The sequence below is a fragment of the Myotis yumanensis genome, unplaced genomic scaffold, assembly GCF_028538775.1.
Source record: "Myotis yumanensis isolate MYYU_CA2020_CCGP unplaced genomic scaffold, mMyoYum1.0.hap1 SCAF_1, whole genome shotgun sequence".
Taxonomy (NCBI): domain Eukaryota; kingdom Metazoa; phylum Chordata; class Mammalia; order Chiroptera; family Vespertilionidae; genus Myotis; species Myotis yumanensis.
Genome location: NW_027223752.1, coordinates 127,798,351 through 127,812,425, shown reverse-complemented (window position 1 = coordinate 127,812,425; position 14,075 = coordinate 127,798,351). Strand labels below are relative to the sequence as shown.

The following is a 14,075-nucleotide window of genomic DNA, read 5'->3' as shown; positions in this document are numbered from 1 at the left end:
CCTTTCTGAAATTGCTGCAGCTAATTCTGAGGGGTTGATTTTTTTCTCATCTGCCTTTTATCTCTATCTCTGTTCCTGATCTGTCATCTAAGTTTTATGTCCTTTGATGTTTCAAAGTTCATGCTTATGTGTGTGTGTGTGTGTGTGTGTGTGCATTTTCTTTTTTTTTTTTTTTCAAGTTATTTCTAACTTGAATTACTTGACACAAAGCTATATGTAATTTCAAAGTCCTTTGACAATGATATCTTAAAATTCAACTTAGGGACAATCAGTTAAGAAATTGAAAACATTTCAGACTGAAAAATAGTCATGGAGTGACACATAAAAGCTGATAGAACTTGATACAATCAGAGAGCTGCAGGAATAGAAGCCTATTTTTTCAATCATTGATTTAACATTAGTGTTATTATATGAATAAAAAGAAGTCCTGCACATTTTAGATTTTCAAATATTAATTCTTCTTATGCTATGAAATGAGTCTATTCAAACTATTCAATATGCTATTGAATGAGTCCAACCAATGGACTACCAGCTAATTCAATATTATTGCTCCCACTTGACACTTGTTTTAATTTAATAGTTGAATACAATCTTTATGACATATTTCTGCTTTGAGATAAGATATTGCACTTCAGACAATGAATGACAACAATCCTTGAGAGATAAGAAACAAGTGATGTGAGTCTAACGACTGCCTAGTGTTACTGGACTAATGGGGTCCATTTGCCTGGGTGAATCAAAGGCCAATAAGACACAAAGAGGAGTTTGCAGCAAAGAAAGGAAGGGCTTATTAGTTGAGGAAGTGGCCCACTCCCAGAGCCACAGGTAAGCAAATACTCAAAGAGCTGGTTCCCCAATGGCTTTCATGATATGGGTTACATAGGGGGAAATCAATAATCATGGTGACTGAGGGAGTTAGAGTGGTGGTCAGAATCATAGTCTCTAATGATAGGTTTGTGCTAGGGTGGTATGTTTGGTTGTTCATTGCATCTGGTCCTGACGTCAGCCATAGCAACACTTTGTGTGGTTTCGCAGCTTTTCTGGGTCTGAAGCTTAAACACACTAAAGCCTAGATATTCTCTGTAGCTTGATTGAAACTCTGTCTGTGTGGTCAATAGACCTGAGGCTTTGTTCCTAAGATTATTTGATGCTGACTAGAACTTCATTGTCCTGAGGACTTAATGATTAAGGGAATGGATTTGCAAGGGGGAAGGAGGCAGGTGAGTCAGGGTTCTGGATGAGGCCAGTTTGAATCAAAAGGAAAAAAGAGAAAAGTTCATATTAAAGAAATGAAGTTACTGCACTGTTAAACTAGCTTATTTACTTACTTTGTCAAAGCAAAAATTTGCACTATCCAAATTAAATAAGCAAACTTTATGCAATCAAGAGATGTGGTAAACAGGGGATGTATGAGGCTGCTGCTTGATTAACAAAGCACACTGGTTGACAGGAAACTTTTTAATATGTAGAAAAAGTATACTTTAAAATAATAAAAAAAGGTATAGTATACTAAATACATAATCAAGTAACATAATCATTGTTGGTTATGATTATCAAGTATCACGTACTATATCTATACTAATAAAAGCCTAGGTGGCCCTTGTGCCCTCGCACGACACCCTCACATGATGTCCTCACGTCATCACAAGATGGCCGCCCCACATCATCACAATGATGGCCGCCCCCATGTCGTCACAAGATGGCCACCACAAGATAGAAACCACAAGATGGCCACCACAAGATGGCCGGCAGGGGAGGGCAGTTGTGGACAATCAGGTTGGCAGGCAGAAGCAGTTAGGTACAATCAGGCAGGCAAGCAGGTGAGTGGTTAGGAGCCAGCAGTCCCTGATTGTGAGAGGGATGTCTGACTGCTGGTGTAGGCCCAATCTAAACGGACATCCCCCAAGGGGTCCCAGAATGGTGAAGGTGCAGGCTGGGCTGAGGGACACACACACACACACACACACCCACCAACCCCCATGCACAAATTTCGTGCACCGGGCCTCTAGTTTAATTATATATGCTATACTTTAATATGACTGGCAGCACAGTATGTTTACATCAGCATCACCACTAACATGTGAGTAATGCATTCTGCTACCATGTTACAATGGCTATTATGTCACTAAGTGACAGGAGTTTTCCAGCTCCACTAAAATCTTATGGGACCACCATCATACACTGGTATGGTGTCTATACTTTACTGTAATGTCAGTATGCTGTACATGACTGAAGGAGGAGGACATTAGTGTGAAGGTTGATAAATGGGAAGTCATTGTTGAGTTAATGGGAGTTATTGGGAATTAATAAGAGTTATTCATGAATTTGTTTTTCTCTGTGATTAGGCCATTGATATTTGCTAATTGGTGACCATCAACTCCAACCTTCCAAAAGAGACTGGGACACTGGATTACTGCATACTTTGATATTTATAATTCAAAGAGATAATTATGCCCAGCCAGCATTGCTCAGTGGTTGATCATCAACTTATGAACCAGGAGGTCACGGTTGATTCCAAGTCAGGGCACATGCTGGGTTGCAGCTGGATCCTCAGTGTGGGGTGTGCAGGAGGTAGCTGATCAATGATTCTCTCTCATTATTGATGTTTCTATGTCTCTCCCTCTTCCTCTCTGAAATCAATTTAAAAAAATTATATATATATATATTTAAAGAGATAATCCTCAGGCTTTTAGAAAGATGTTACCTGGGTCCTAAAGCTGGCAAGAGGCTTCTAAGGAGGTTTATGTGTATTTCAAAGAGTTTGAAGTAACAAATTTTACAGATTTTCTAAAGTAAATGCTCTATGAAAAGGGAGGTCAGGGCTGTGCCTTAGAAAAAACCTCTCTGAAGTTTAGTACAGCTTAGATGAACTTTAAGATCATCTTGGTCACTTCCTTGAGTTTCTTTGCCAAGGGGCAGGAATGGAGAACCCATGCATGTGCTTAACAATGTTCAACTCTGTCTGATCCCTCATAAGGTATTACCACTATTGTGGTTAAAGTGAATGGAAAAATATAACCATCCAATCCAGACAGGACTACTAGTGGCCCAGACCCTTCAGGAATGAAAGTTTGGTTCACCTCATAAGATTAAGTCCTACAAGCAACTGGGATGTTTGCTGATAGCAAAGGAAATACAAAATGAGAAGGCAGTTAAAAAATAACCATTTATAGAAATGGGGTGTGTAATTGTCATGAATATTCCCTCTTCCTTATTTTGTAATGAATATATGTGTGTTTGTGTATACAAATCCAATATCTTCATTGTTTTCGCTCCCTGATTTACTCATCAGGTAACATAACATATACTGACTATATCATAGTATTTAAGCATTGTTAATTTTAATTTGTAGTATTTAAGTTATAAGATATTGAAGAGAAGAGTAAATATCATACCAGGACTTTACCTCCTTTTCTGGGGAAAGGGTTAGTGTGTTTTTGGATGTATGCAGCATAGCTATATCATGTTAGGCAGAATTATGACTTTGTTATTGTCTGTATTTGAAGACTAAATATGGTTTAATGAGATGTGTATGGGTGCAAAATTGAGAAGAGGTAGACATGTGATGGTCAATTTTGTCAACGTGACTGAGCCATGAGGTGTCAAGATAATTGGTTAAACATTACTTTGGGTGTGGCTACGAGGGTGTTTATTTGAATCAGTAGACTGAGTAAAGCAGATTGCCCTCTCTGAAGGCATTGGGCCTCAGCCAATCCATTGGAAGCCTGAACAGAGCAAAAAGAATAAAGGAGAATTTTCTCTCCCTGCCTCATTTTCTTCAAGCTTTTGGACTCAGACTTGGACTACAACTTATGCCATCAGCTCTCCTGATCATCAGGTCTTTAGAATTGAACTAAAACTGTATCATTGGTTCTTCTAAGTCTCTAGTTTGCCAACTGCTGATTTTGTGACTTCTCAGTCTCTATAAATGCTTGAAACAATTTCTTATAACAAACTATATGTATATATTCTAATTCTGTTTCTTTGAAAAACCCAGATTACATGTATAGTTATTTATTTCAAAATAAAATAAAACATGCTCAAGTTTATAAACAAATATTTAAATATAACTGATATCAAACATTTGAAAGGAAACCTCAAAATATGAATATATTGTGGTATTTCAAGGCAAAATAATTTGACCTATTTAACAATACTTTTAGATTGTTAAGAGATTATGATAGTGCTAACATCTACACTAATAAAAGACAAAGATGCTAATTGACCGTACCTTTGCTATGCCCTAAGCCACGCCCACCAGTCAATCAGAGCGACTATATTCAAATTAACCCAACCAAGATGGCGGCCGGCAGCCACAGAGCTGGAGCAAGCAGGAGGCTTTGTTGCCCCAGTGATGGAGGAAGCCAAGCTTCCTGCCAGCCCTGAGCCGGCTAGGGCCTCTGCTCATGGCAACAAAATTTCAATTATAGAAGACAAATAAATCCCAGATACCTGCTTCCAGCCAGCCTCCACTGGGAGCTTGGGTGGCTGGGGGCTGTGGCCAACCTGAAAAAGCCATCAGCCCCTCACCCAGGCTGGCCAAACCCTCATGGGGTGAGGGTCCCCGCTGGGGTGCTTAGCCAGCCTGAAAATGGCCCTCAGCCCCTCACCCAGATTGGCCAGGCACCCCAGCAGGACCCCCCACCCTGAAGGTGGTGTGGCCAGCCTGCAAACAGCCATCAGCTCCTCACCCAGGCTGGCCAAGCACTCCTATATTATAAAAGGGTAATATGCAAATTGACCCTAACAGCAGAACAACGGGGAATGACTGGTCACCATGACAAGCACTGACCACCAGGGGGCAGATGCTCAATGCAGGAGCTTCCCCCTCATGATCAGTGTGCTCCTACAGGGGAAGCTCTCCTCAGTCACAAGCCAGGCTGATGGCTGCCAATACGGCGGTGGTGGTGGGAGCCTCTCCCTCCTCCTCAGCAGTGCTAAGGATGTCTGACTGCAGCTTAGGCCTGCTCCCCGCTGGCAAGTGGACATCCCCTGAGGGCTCCCGGGCTGCCAGAGCGATGTCTGACTGCCAGCTTGGGCCCGATCCCAGGGGAAGTGAACCTAAGCCAGCAGGTGGTCATCCCCCGAGGGGTCCCAGTCTGTGAGAGGGCACAGGCCGGGCTGAGGGACCCCCCTGAGTGCACAAATTTTTGTGCACCGGGCCTCTAGTAGTAAAACATATTTGGATAAAATCTATCAAAACTGCTTATGTCATGTTTGAGTTAATTATATTAATGTTTTTAAATAAGTAAAAAGAAAAACACGGGACAGGAACAAGTGGAGGTACCCAGGCTGAGGAAGGCCTCCAGAGTCCAGACCCACATCGCTGGGGGTGTTGTTACCGCCTGTGGCCCACAAGCCAAGGCACGCGGGCCAACACGGGTCTGAGTGTTCCTGAACCAGGTCCAGCGCTCATGGGGTTTAGTCCACTGAGGAATCCAAGGCTGTTTTCCTTACCGACTGCATCTTGCTGTTCCTGAGTTAGACGAGAGGCTCAGCTTTGGAGGAAGGTATCAAGAAACTGATCATGTTTCCTTGAATTTGCTTTTGTGTTTGCTTCATCAATGTCTGTCATATTGAATACCTTAAGAGAGATACTGGAATAGCTCGGGGTTCCCATGGACCAGGTTTTGCACATTTGGGGAAACAAAGGTTATGGTTCAGCTCGGAGTATTAGTCATATTATTGGGAAAATTCTTCCTTTAGAAGCTTGTTGCAGGCCTGATTTTGAGTTGATCCCACTCTTGAACTCTGTAGACTCTGGTAACTGTGGATCTGTAGTTGCATCTTTTGCTGATATTTTGTGTGTGGCAAATGATGAAGAATCCAGGTATCTCAGATTTTGAAATAGTACATGAAAAAATTAGTAAGAAAAGTTCTCAGCCTGTAAATGAAGCTGCAATTTAAAAAATAGCTGTTCTTGGAAACAAACTAACTTTTCTTCGTTCTCAGATTGCTACAATTGTGCACATGCAGGAACTGGAAAAAAAGTACTAATTCTGGCTCCTTTGACTCAACTGATGGGCCTGTGGTTTGGGACAAGTGCCATCATCAGGAACTGCTCAACTGAGTATCAAACTAGATCTATTTTCAAGTTCAGTGCTTCCCGCTCCTCCTCCTCCACCCCCTCTGTCCCCTCAGTTTTCTTCTCTGCAGCCTCCATATTCTCTTGTGCAGCCAGAATATAATCATATTTGTGACTCAGATAATACAGCAACTGAAATGAAAAAAAATAGCACCCAGGTGCTAGTAAGGCCAATTATAGCTGTCATTCAAAAAATCAGAAAAACAAATATGTTCCAAACATGTTGGATGTTATAAAGGATATGAATAAGATTAAACTTCATGCTATTGAACGGTCACCTGGAGGCAGACCCATTCATAAGAGGAAAAGACACAGTTCACAGTGGGATCCAGTGTCTTTAATTTCCCAGGCACCAACGCAGAAATTTGCATTCCAAGAAGATGATTCCTTTAAAAAAAAATAGGTCTTGGGAGTCTTCTCCATTTTCTAGTCCAGAAACTTCAAGGCTGAGCTCTAATAATTTTGGACATCACATTAGTTTGTCCAAAGGACAGTGACCTAAAGGAAGAACTGACAAACACAAAAGGTGTCATGACCAAGGTGCGAGCAACGTAAGATGTTTCTGCGCTTACAAGGAGAGATGCAGGGATATGCCTGCATGTCTTTCACTAAACGTTAAAATCTTCTGTTAATGAAATCAAAGGAAGTCTGTGTGCCAGAATATATGAGTGCAGAGGTCTGAAAAGTCTTGACTTTTAAGAATACCCGTCTCTGGTTTTGGAAGCTCCAGTAGTTAGTTGGTTACTGGTATAATATTGATATTTTTCATGTATGTTAATGTTATTAAAGGCTGAATACATACTTGGAATGGTTTTTCTAAGAGCTAAGTAGTAACTGACTTAATGTTTCTCATGAGAGAACAGTAAGATTTCATTGTAAGGTAATAGAAATCATTTTAATGAATTAAGAAATTAATATAAGCTAATTCTACATTGTATCACTCAGCAAATGATAGTATGTTTGTGTTCTTTAAAAAAAATTTTTAAAGCAAGTATGACACCCTAATTTAAGAGTCTTTGAATCTTTTAAAAATTAGTAGTGATTTGGTTTACTTGGTCTTTAGAACCTTGGGAGATTTTTTAAAAATATAATTGTTTCATTCAGATAGTCATAGCTTGAATCATATAGGTTGAGCCTCCTAAAAATTCTTCCTAAAGTTGATAATTATTTTTTAGAAACTGATTTGATAAATGCTAGTATTTAAAGAATCTTCGTAAGTTTTGTCTATACTTGCTATGTAAATATGTATGCCTAACTTAACTTTTTCTTTTGTTCCACATTATAGTTATACTCTCTTCCTTTGCAAATAAAATGTAAAATAAATGTACTTTTGTAACTTGAAAAAAAAAAAAGAAAAACATAACTACTTGAAAATCAGCTAATAAATGTTTATGTTCCAAGTATTCACAAGATAACAGAAATAGTCAAAGATATGTACAAACAAGTCCAATGATCATATCTTACAATGATTAAACTAAGGCACTGCATTTTATATACATACACATATCAGGATTATCCAGAGAAAGAGGAACAAAAGAAGATATACAGATATACATAAGGAGATTTTTATAGGAATTGGCTCATGTTATGGAAGCTGAGAAGTCCCATGATCTGTCATCCAACTGTAAACTAAAGAATCAGAAAATCTGGTGCTGTAATTTAGTCTGAGCTTAAAGGCCTGAAAATCGAGGTTCTAATGGTGTAAATCCTGAGTCTGAAAGCCCAAAAACCAAGAGCACCAATGTCTGAGGACAGGAGAAGACAGAAATCTCAGCTCTCTGGCCATCCCCTTAGCTACCTACTCAGGTTGACACAAAATTAACTGTCTTGTGCATATCTTCCAAATACTTTAAAAAATGTATCATCTCTTTAGCAAAACAATTCTATAGAATGCCTCTTTGTACCTATAATGTCAAATATTTTATAAACAATATTTACTTATGTTCTTATCAAATACTAGAGGCCCGGTGCATGAAATTCCTGCATGGGTGGGCGAGGGGGGGGGGGGCAGGAGGGAGGAGGGGTCCCTTAGCCCGACCTCCACTCTCTCCAATCTGGGAGCCCTCAGGGGATGTCCTACTCATGGCTTAGGCCTGCTTCCCATGGTTCTCTGCTCTCTGCAGACCTGCCTGCTCTATGCCACCACAGGCCCTGGTGTCTGCTCTCTGCAGGGGCCTGCTTGCTCATTGGCCCCACAGTGAGGGGCAAGCAGCATGCTGCTGTGTGCTTGCCATGGGGGACTGGGTCGCTGCTTGCCCTTGCCCTCACAGCAAGGGCTTAAAGGAGTGGGGGACTCCAGTGGTGCTGAGGGGACTGGGTGCTGTCATCTTGTGGCTATGGTTGCTGCCATCTTTGTCGTGTCAATGCATATTCCCTCCTTATTGGCTGTGGGTGTGCCATCTTTATCATGAAGTGATGGTCAATTTGCATATTACTCTTTTATTAGATAAGAATATCCACTCAAAAAAGAGACTATAATGAAATTTAATAACACTAACATAATTTATCCCCAGAAGTTGAGACAATGGGTTAATATATTCTTTTTTTTGTTGATTAAGGTATTACATATGTATCGTTATCCCCCCATTGCCTTCCTCCCCCATTCATGCCCTCACCCTCCTGGTGTCTGTCCATTGGTTAGGCTTATATGCATGCATTCAAGTCCTTTGGTTGATCTCTCTCTCCCTTACCACCCTCCCCTACCTTCCCTCTGAGGTTTGAGCATCTGATCAATGCTTCTCTGTCTCTGGATCTGTTTTTGTTCATCTGCTTCCTATATTTTCAACTTTCTAAAAAAACAGCACATTTCAAAATTTAAGTACCAGTCCAAGTCTGAATATAAAAGCAGGATAGTCAGATAGAGAGTAAATTCTTCCTTACTTACATTTTTGCTCTATTCAGGAGTTCAATAGATTAAATAAGCACCACCCATATCACATAGGATAATCTGCTTTACTCAGACTACTGATTCAAATGCTAATCTCTTCCAGAAACACTATTACAGATATACCCAGAATAAGATTTAACTAAATATCTTGGTATCTCTGGGTCTAGTCAAATTCACACATAAAATTAATTATTATACTACATCATCTTTTATTGTCTCCTCTGCAATGATCTATTACAGAAAAATTAATTTTCTTTTATTTGATTTAGTACATTTTCATTTTACATGTTTTTGGAATAATGTTTGAAATTTTTATTATAATTCATATTTTTGCATTAAGAATTATCTTTGTAAATTGGAGTGTATTGACTACAAACTGAGAATTTAGCTGTGAGTTTATTTCCTAAAGCTTAATACTTACATTTGTATGATGCATTTAATCTTCTGAAGTACAATCAAAAGCCAATTTTCATTCAATGTGCATATCTGAAGTAAAGACATCTATAAAGAAGTATATTTTGATATTCTAGATGGAAATAGTAAGGGGTGGTTATTCACAGCAGGGTTATCTTCAAAAGCGATTGGGAAGAAGTCTTAAAAATGAATAAGTATTGAAGATAACTTCTTTAATGGCAACAGTTGTTGAAAATTCATTTAGTTATGACAGTTGAATAGTCTGAAGCTAATGTACTCCATGGTGACAGAAATTAAATGAAGTTTTTCTTAGTAGTTAAAACTACACAAAAGCTAGTCATAGCACTAATAGAAGCATGAAACAGAAACCAGTTGGAAATTTAGGTTGTAGTATAAATTTAGATGGGGTAAAAATAAAAATGCTAGTGTGAGTGTTCTTCATTTCTTTCTGAAGATAAATTAATATGTAAATTATGTCCTTTTATTGTTTTTATTACCTAAAACCTTTCCTGATGTGGGAAATCCTTTTATCTTAGAAATTACTCCTGCTTTGCTCATATCCCTTTGCAGTCTCATTCATCCAAAAACTGTGACTCCCACAGCTTTGATACTGCCTGGACCTCTATCCCATTTAAGGGTATTGGAAAGGGGCCAGGCCTGGAGCAGGTCTGCCTCGGGCTGGCCAGTAGTGTGTGGGTTTTGACTTTGTGCATGAAAGATTTCACAAAACAAGTCCAGGTGATTTTGAGAGTACATTATTAAAGCTAGGGAGGGAAAAACAAAGGAAGGGTCATTTAATTATCTGTCTCAGTTTCCCTATTCCACTTGTCCTGGTTTAATAACCTGTCTAAGTAAGAGGCTCTAAATCAGCGGTTCTCAACCTGTGGGTCGCGACCACTTTGGGGGTCGAACGACCCTTTCACAGGGGTCGCCTAAGACCATCAGAAAACATATATATAATTACATATTGTTTTTGTGATTAATCACTATGCTTTAATTATGTTCAATTTGTAACAATGAAATTGGGGGTCACCACAAGATGAGGAACTATATGAAAGGGTTGCGGCATTAGGAAGGTTGAGAACCACTGCTCTAAATCAACATTCACCTGTAGATGTATACCCCTGTGGCCTCCGGAAAACTAAAATGTGGGAGGTGGATAAGGAATGCTTGTTGTGAGTCAATATGAGGGTGATATTTTAGCAAAATATTGAAGAGAAGAGGGAATAAGCTATGCAAATATTTGAGGGAAATATAGTCCAGGCTGATGAAATGCAATTTTAAAAGTTTTAATAAAGTTGTTAAAATATGATTGTGTGTTTTTTTGTTTTGTTTTTGCCTTTGCTTGGGTTCCCCCAGCCCCACTCCAAGGAAAAATTTGGGTGACAGTATTTTATTTGTAAATAACCCTAAAGAACAGGAGTGGGAAGTAGAATGAATATGTGTTGAAGGATGAAGAAAAGCCAATAAAGTGTGAACTACAGTCAGATTACACAGCAAGCAACTGAAGACCCTCTATAAGTTGGGTAGAATGTGTCTAAGAATTGTCCCACTGAGAAACAGGAAAGCGTAAATATTGATCCAGCAAATCTTGTTTAATTTGGACTTTCTTGTGAGCTAGAGAAATTTCTCAGGCAGAGAAGCTAAGAGGAAAAGTGACTGAGCGTATAAGAAATATCTACAGGAGCTGAATGTGAATTTTCTGAAATAGGCCATGGGGTGCAGGTGGGCTTTAACAACATTTCCTACAGTCTCTTACTACTCAACCTAAAAATCAATATGTGGGTCTAATTCTGCTTGAAACATTTAACTCAAAGCCACTCTCTTGCATGTATACCACTGTGGCCCCACTTTACGCCTTTACCACAGAAGACAGTGATTCTCAACTCTGTTAGATGGAAACCTCATTTTTATAACAAACTTTTTGTAATATCCACTTCACTTTTCTGAAATAAAATTCATAGAACATCTATCTATATAAAAGCCTAAGCAACCATCACAATCAAACAGACGACCAAACAGGCTGCGCGGGGTGACCAGGTCGGCAGGGGGGTTAGTGAGGGGCGACCAGATGACCAAGCAGCAGGCTGCGTGGGGAGACCAGGCCAGCAGGGGGGTTAGTGAGGTGCGACCAAACGACCTAATGGCAGGCTGCATGGAGTGACCAGTCCGGCGGGGGGTGGGCAGTTGGAGGCAACCAGGCCAGCAGGGGGTGCTGTTAGGGGTGACCAGGCTGGCAGGCAGAGGCAGTTAGGGTGATCAGGCCAGCAGGGGGGCAGTGAGGGGTGATCAGGCTGGTAGGCAGAGGCAGTTAGGGGTGATCAGGCTGGCAGGAGAGGGCAGGTAGGGGCATCAGGCTGGCTGGCAGGTGAGTGGTTAGGAGTCAGCAGTCCAGGATTGTGAAAGGGATGTCCGACTGCAGTTGGACATCCCCTGAGGGATCCTGAATTGGAGAGGGTGCAGGCTGGACTGAGGGGACCCTCCACCCACTTCCCGTGCACGAATTTTGTGTACTGGGCCTCTAGTATAACTGTAAAATAATTTAAAAGTGCTATTGCACTATACTAACTCTGTTTCTGCCTCTGCCTAAATTCAATGCAGCCTCCTCTGATCTACCAAAGTTATCTTTATAAAATGCATCTATATATCATTTCACTTCTTCAAATCCTAACATAAAGGAAAAACAAAAGGAAAGGCACTTATAATAAAGCAATATGCATTTCAGTAAGTGCTGAGAAAACACTACAGGAGAAGACACAGTGATGAATTGTAATCAGTGGCACAGACTATTACAAACATTCAACTGGCACTGAAATATCATGAGCAGTGTTACCATTGCTGACTTAATTTCTGAAATAGTGAACAACTTACTGTACAGTTGTAAGCATATATTTTTCTAGTTGAGCATCTAGATGAGAACACAATTGAATGACACTTGGTTTTTGCCTTGTAAAACCCTGAGCACAAGATATAGCTAAAACATGCCAGACTCCTGACCCAATGAATCAGTGAGATAACAAAATGTTGTTTCAAGTAATAAATTTGTGGTAACTCATTATGTTGCAATGAAAGAGTAGCACTCAATTTATATAACTACTTACTATTTCAAAAACATGCCATTCAATGTAATTCTGTATCAACAGTATTATTCTTTTTCCTATAATGTGCACCCCAATCTCATAATCTCTTTTACTTTGTTTCTATCCACTTGGTTTGAAAGAATGATTCTTAAGGTTTTATTTCCTTTGCTAAATCTCTTGAAAATGTTGTATATTTACTTTTTCTTGTTTACATTCATTACAATGTAATGAGTGGCTTCACATTTATGTCCCCTACTAAACTCCATTTTTGAGAGCAGAGCTGTATAACCGCATTTGTAAAAGCAGTGACTAGTGTGGGCCACATAAAGGGGTTCTATGAAAAGTAACCTCACAGGGTGATCTGATCATAAATTCCTAATTGGGCATATCATGGGGGGTAGTCATGCCCCAGGCCTAAAACTTCATTAGTGAAAGGTTTAAGCCAGCCCTGTACAGTGTTCTTGTGCATCTAGGTTAACACACCCTTGAAATGCCAGAAGTGACCTGGTTGGAGTAGCTTAGTTTGTTGCCCCTTGTCCTGTGAACAGTCAAGGGCACATGCCTGTCAGAGGAGCATTACCCCTAAAAAGAGCACATAATCTTGTTAACTGTCCTGTAATACAATTCCTACCTTTCTTCCTAATCTTCCTTTCATTGACTCCTTAATTTCAAATGCATAAAAGCTACAAAACCTTTATTTTCCAGAGCATTTTAGATCTTACTCCCTGACATATTTCCTCAGTTTGACTGAAATATACTCATAAAAATTCTTTACAGGTTTGGACGTTTCTTATGTCAACACTAGCACATTTATTCATCACAACTATGAATCAGTGAATAAGATAATGACTATTTTGAAGTAGGTTCTGCTTTTGTTCCATATTCTGTTCACTTATGTCTCTGGATTTAGCCTTTTACATCTTAATATTCTATATTATAAAAATTGTGCTACCTAATTTATTAAATGGCTTAGGAAATCACTTATTGTATAAGTTATGAATTTAGTAGTTTAAGATATATATATGTGTATATATATAGAATTACATATATATATATATATAATTCTACATGGAAGCAGTGATATTTTTTATTTTTAATTGAAGTTTGGTATGGAAAAATCTATATATAATGGCCTAGAAAAGAAAAACATTCAGAGCTTGGAACATGCCTAGGAAGATAAGGTTATTAAAAGATATTTTTTCTCCCAAATGTTATCAAATAGATTTTAATTTGTAGTGTGACCAAAATATCCTAGAGGACATTTTGAAGTGAGAAACTTTATAAACAGTTTTCCATTCCCTATGTGCAGTCCTTACTTCTGGCATAGGCAAACACAGAATAACCTTTTTCTGCATTTTTTCTCCACTCGTAAGCAATGTCCTCATCCTCCTAACTTGTTCCAAATATTCTTTTTAAAATTTTCTTTCTTTCTCTGAACAAATATATGTCTAAATGTATAAGTATACTTTTAAGAGCATCAAGGCAATTATTACTACTTCATGGACATTAGATGCATTTCCTATTATTTATATGAATGCCATGACTTACAGTGGTTTACAATATAGGGTGACATGTTACTTATCAATATCAATATTAACATCATGGAGCC

At 39.2% G+C, this 14,075-nt stretch overlaps 1 pseudogene; it reads left to right on the top strand.

The window, feature by feature from the left end:
- The first annotated feature begins 5,564 nt into the window (after positions 1-5,564).
- LOC139005657 (mitochondrial fission regulator 2 pseudogene) lies at positions 5,565-6,582 on the top strand (annotated as a pseudogene).
- The last annotated feature ends 7,493 nt before the right edge of the window (positions 6,583-14,075 follow it).